Below are 6,406 nucleotides of genomic sequence, written 5' to 3'. Positions count from 1 at the left end.
TGTGTGTGCATAAGATTTCTGAAATCTCATAGGCTTTGCTGGTACTGTAAAAAGCAGCTGAAAATTAGCATAAAAAAACGCAGCAAAAATATGCAGCAAAAAAGTCCTGTGTGAACGTACCCGAAAGCTATCAGTGTAGGCTGTGGCTCATAATTGCTTGCAATGATATAGGTTGTTGGTTTGATTCTTCAAAGGACTATATCTCAATAAGTAATTGTTTTATAAGAACACAAAAATCGGACTTTTTCTTCACCTCTAGAATATCAGGACATAGTAATACACTGCTATATATAAATGTATCTCTGTTTACCAGTATATTCTGATAGTAGGTTCAGAGCCTGCAATGCAGCTTCCAGTATTGCCCCCTGAGCAGGAGAAGCTATGGAATGACGAAGATGTTGCACAGAGGGAAAATACAGTCCAATCTGTATTTTTCAGTAATATGCTTGGATACAGCACTCTGAATAGCCAGCTACTTTAGCAATGACCTTTTGTGGCTCAGCCTCCTTGTGGAGTGTGTCAATGACTGCCTTCTGGACATCTGTCAAGTCAGCAGTCTTCCCCATGATTGTTGAGCCTACTGAAACAGACTAAGGGACCTTTTTAAACGCTTAGGAAGCCTTTGCCTTTGTGTTTTTGCTAATTATTCTTATTTACTGAGATACTGACTTTTTGGTTTTCATTGGCTGTAAGCCATAATCATCAATATTAACAAAAATAAACACTTAAAATAGATCACTCTGTAACCAACCAGATGCTCTGCATTGCCTGTGTGAACAATGCCACATACAGACTATTATCGCTTTTCTTTCTGTGCACTAATGCCAAACAGCCAACACTGGATTGAAAGTGGTTGTTTCATCGGTATTTTTTGCACCTGTTTTTTGCCATCATTAATCGGGTCCGATGTGCCCTGCTGGTGCATTTGTTTGGAGGCTTCAGCAGGTAATCATCTCTGCTTTTTTCTCTGTGATTTTTTTCAATTTTCTGGAGGATTTTTAAGTCCTCTTTTTGTGTCTGTGAGCTTTTACTCAATGTTTAGCGTAGGACCGGCAAAATGTAAGGACCCTTGATGCGGATTGCCGGCTTACGTATTGAGGCCCCAATATAAACTAATACCTTACATACATTGATATGTGTTTTTTTGCACTTGATCTTGCAGGGCGCAGTTGGACCAAGATGGCTCTGTAAACTGTAGGCCTCTATTCACACAGCATGCATTTTGTAGCACTGGGCGGCCCGCCTGTATGTGCGTTAGTAATAGGCTGTAAACCAGATGCTCTGCATTGCCAGTGTGAACAATGCCACATACAGACTATTATCGCTTATCTTTCTGTGCACTAATGCCAAACAGCCAACACTGGATTGAAAGTGGTTGTTTCATCGGTATTTTTTGCACCTGTTTTTTGCCATCATTAATCGGGTCCGATGCACCCTGCTGGTGCATTTGTTTGGAGGCTTCAGCAGGTAATCATCTCTGCTTTTTTCTCTGTGATTTTTTTGTAATTGTTTTATAAGAACAAAAAAATCTGACTTTTTCTTCACCTCTAGAATATCAGGACATAGTAATACACTGCTATATATAAATGTATCTCTGTTTACCAGTATATTCTGATAGTAGGTTCAGAGCCTGCAATGCAGCTTCCAGTATTGCCCCCTGAGCAGGAGAAGCTGTGGAATGACGAAGATGTTGCACAGAGGGAAAATACAGTCCAATCTGTATTTTCCAGTAATATGCTTGGATACAGCACTCTGAACAGCCAGCTACTTTAGCAATGACCTTTTGTGGCTCACCCTCCTTGTGGAGTGTGTCAATGACTGCCTTCTGGACATCTGTCAAGTCAGCAGTCTTCCCCATGATTGTGGAGCCTACAGAAGCAGACTAAGGGACCTTTTTAAACGCTTAGGAAGCCTTTGCCTTTGTGTTTTTGCTAATTATTCTTATTTACTGAGATACTGACTTTTTGGTTTTCATTGGCTGTAAGCCATAATCATCAATATTAACAAAAATAAACACTTAAAATAGATCACTCTGTAATGACTCTATATAATATTTGAGTTTCAATTTTTGTATTGAAGAACAGAAGTAAATTAACTTTTTGATGATTTTATAATTTTGTGAGAAGCACTTGTATATGCAATGCAGCTGCAGTGCAGTACAGCGCAACCTTCACCAGGGGGAGCTTTATCGGGAAGCGAGACTGCACACACTGAGCAGCTGAACAGATGCCACCAAGTGGCAAGAGAGTAGTCAGAAAAAGCTGAGTCAGGGCACAAGATAACACGTCAGTACCAAAAGGATTAAAACAGAAAGGATAGTCAGGACGTAGCAAGAGATCAGTAAACCGGGATGAGCAAAATACGGTACAAAAGGGACAAATCCAACCAGAGTCAATAGCCAAGCCAGGAGATCAGAATCAGGGAATCAAGCAGAACAGACAAATGCAGGGAAAGGGCAAACAGAGGGAGACAACAGACACAGGACAAGTCAGGGTTCACAGCAGGACAAACCAAGGGTTTCCAGAGTCAGGTTCACAAGCCGAAGACAGAACTATAGCTGACACTGCCAGCAAGATTCCTGGGAGCTAAATAGCCAACCTGAACTCAGAACGAGGCAGAGCAAAGTTAACCCTTGACATGATCTGTCCAAAAACAGCAGACACTAATAAACCCTGGAACAGATCATGACAGTACCCTCCTCTCAAGGGGGGGCCACCGGACCCCCAGGTTTCCAGGATAACGTTCATGAAATGCCCGGATCAATCGATCAGCATGGACAGATCGCGCCGGGACCCAAGATCGATCCTCAGGACCATAACCCCTCCAATGGACCAAATACTGAAGTGAACCATAGTTCATACGAGAATCCACGATCCGTTCAACTTCATACTCGGTCTGACCATCCACAGAGACAGGAGGCGGAGGGGATGGAGGCCCAGCGGAAGATGGTACAAAGGACTTAAGAAGGGATTTATGGAACACATTGGGGATCCAAAGTGACTGAGGAAGGCGTAAACGAAAGGCAACTGGATTGACCACCTCAATGATCTCGTAAGGACCGATAAACCTAGGACCAAGCTTAGCAGAAGGAATCTTAAGACGAATGTTCTTGGTAGACAACCACACTTTATCTCCTACCAGAAATATAGGTCCTACAGACCGTCGCTTATCAGCAAAAAGTTTATGTTTGCCCTGAGCCTTCCCAATGTTCTTCTGGACCTCCCTCCACACCTCCCCTAACCATTGTACTGCCGTATCAGCCCCTGGACATCCTGAATCCAGCATAGAAAATTCACCAAAATGGGGGCGAAAACCGTAGTTACAGAAGAATGGAGAGGTGCCCGTGGACTGGTTAATCCGATTATTAAATGCAAATTCAGCCACGGGCAATGAAGAACACCAATCATCCTGCTGAGACGTAGCAAAACACCTCAAAATCTGTTCAAGTGACTGATTGGTCCTCTCGGTCTGCCCATTGGTCTCAGGATGGTAAGCAGAGGAGAAGGTCAAACAAATACCCAATCTTTTACAAAATGCCCTCCAAAATTTGGACACAAATTGTACCCCTCTATCAGAAACCACATTCAAAGGCACACCATGCAGCCGTACTACATGCTCAACAAACAATCTGGATAGTGTCTCAGCATTAGGCAATCCTGCCAGAGGTACAAAATGCGCTTGCTTACTGAATCTGTCAACCACTACCCAGATTACAGTTTTGCCATTGGAAGGAGGGAGATCAGTGATAAAATCCATGGACAAATGAGTCCAAGGTCTATCTGGAATTGGCAATGGCACCAATTCCCTGGCCAGCCGGTTATGAGAGCTCTTAGCATGGGCACAGGTATCACAAGCAGACACAAACACAATGATATCAGAGTTCATGGAGGGCCACCAAAACAGCCTAGCAATAGCTTTCCAGATGGCAGAGATCCCCGGGTGACCACTAAGAGCAGAATCATGGAACTCCCGGAGAATCCTCAATCTGTACTGAACTGGGACAAAAAGCTTATTGTCAGGCAAAGAGGGAGGAGCAAGAGACTGAGCCTCTCGAATCTCCTGCTCCAATTCAGAGGATACCCCCTCAACAACCACCCCGTGCTGAAGAATGGAGGAAGGAGGTTCGGGGGTGATCAAAACTGCGAGATAAGGCATCAGCCTTGACATTCTTGGAACCAGGCCGAAAAGTGATTGAAAAATGAAAACGAGAGAAAAAAAGTGACCACCTAGCCTGTCTATGAGTTAACCATTTGGCAGTTTCAATATAAGACAGGTTCTTGTGATCAGTAATCACCGTGATCCGATGAACCGCCCCCTCCAAAAAATGCCTCCATTCTTCAAAAGCCAATTTTATAGCCAATAACTCCTGGTTTCCAACATCATAGTTCCTCTCAGCAGACGAAAACTTTCGGGAGAAAAAGGCACATGGTCTTAAGTTGGTCAAAGTAACGGGTCCCTGAGACAACACCGCCCCTACTCCCACCTCTGATGCGTACACCTCTACAATGAATGGTTTAGATGGATCGGGCTGAACTAATACAGGAGCAGACATAAAACACTTTTTTAATGTAATAAATGCTTCAACTGCCAAGGATGACCAAACTTTGAGATCAGCCCCCTTGCGAGTGAGATCGGTGAGTGGCTTGACTACCTGAGAAAACCCCTTGATGAATTTCCGGTAATAATTGGCAAAACCCAGAAAACGCTGCAGACCTTGAGGTCTCTGGGTTGCACCCAATCAACAATGGCCTGTACCTTTCCGGGATCCATCCGAAACCCATTCGCAGAAAGGATGATCCCCAGAAAAGAAAGCTCCTGGACACAAAACAAACATTTCTCTGGTTTAGCGAACAAAGAATTTCCCCGTAACCTGTGAAGAACAGCATGTAAATGACCAATTTGAGATTCTTGTCAGGCGAGAAAACAAGGATATCATCCAGGTATACAACCATAAAGCGCCCGATAAAATCAGAAAAAACATCATTTATGAAGTTCTGAAACACCGCGGGCGCGTTCGTGAGACCAAAGGGCATGACCAAATTTTCAAACAGGCCTTCAGAGGTGAGAAATGCCGTTTTCCACTCATCCCCTTCCTGAATGCGGATAAGGTTATATGCTCCCCTAAGATCAAGTTTGGAAAACCACTTAACCCCAGGCAATTGGTTATAGAGATCAGGAATGAGTGGGAGAGGGTAGGTATTTCTCACCGTAATTTTATTTAGTTCCCGGAAATCGAGGCATGGACATAAACCACCATCTTTTTTCTTGACAAAAAAAACCCCTCAGCCACAGGTGAGACAGAGGGATGGATGTGACCTTTGCGTAGACTATCAGAGATATAGTTTTTCATAGCAGTACGTTCCGGGCCAGAAAGATTGTACAAACGGGCTTTGGGCAATTTAGAACCTGGAATAAGATTGATGGTACAATCATAAGAACGATGGGGTGGTAAGACCTCAGCCTCTTTTTCGGAGAACACATCACCAAAGTCCTTTAGGTACTACGGAATACCTTCCGGACAAATGGCGGACACAAACACAGCAGAAAGACAACCATTGGAACAATTAGGACCCCATTTAACAATATCACGAGATCCCCAGTCTATAACAGGATTATGCCTCTGCAACCAGGGGAACCCCAACACCAGTCCCGCAGGAACATTATTCATAACATAACATGAAATTCGTTCCTGGTGCAAGGAACCCACCTTGAGGAGAAACTCCTCAGAGACAAATTTAAGCACATTTTGAGCCAACGGTGTCTTATCAATGGCAACGATATGGATGGGAGTCTCTAGCCTAACTGTCCCTAACTTTAACTTGGACACCAGACTATAGTCAATGAAGTTCATGGAAGATCCACAGTCCACAAATGCTGAAGTGGATGCAAAAACACCTCCATAACACAGTTCCACTTCTAGCAAAACTTTTTGAAATGACGAAAATGGTACCTTAGAGTCTGGATGACCTCCTAGACCATCACCCAGACTCGGCAGCTTGTTACTTGATGGACAAGAGGGGCAGTCTTTCTTCCAATGTCCCGGATCTCCACAATAAAAACATAATTTCCCATCATTTTGCCGTTTCTTCTCCTTGAAATTGATGGCACCAACTTCCATAGTCTCCTCAGACTTGATAGGCAAAATAGGAATCTCATGCTGGATAATTCTTCTCTCCCGTAATCTCCGGTTCATACGAATGGCCTGAGTCATGGCCTCCACCAGGGAACTGGGTGGCGTATGAAGGGCCAGCGCATCCTTGAGATGATCAGAAAGTCCTCTCTCAAACAGGCGCCTCAGAGCAGACTCACCCCAAGACACCTCAATGGACCACCGCCTAGACTCAGAACAATACTGTTCAGCAGTGAGTTCATTCTGGGAGAGACTCATGATCATGTCCTCTGCAAC

This window comes from Ranitomeya variabilis, chromosome 5 (genome assembly GCF_051348905.1).
Source record: "Ranitomeya variabilis isolate aRanVar5 chromosome 5, aRanVar5.hap1, whole genome shotgun sequence".
Classification (NCBI taxonomy): Eukaryota; Metazoa; Chordata; class Amphibia; order Anura; family Dendrobatidae; genus Ranitomeya; species Ranitomeya variabilis.
The sequence above is the reverse complement of the archived record's forward strand: the minus strand, read 5'-3'. Positions refer to the sequence as shown.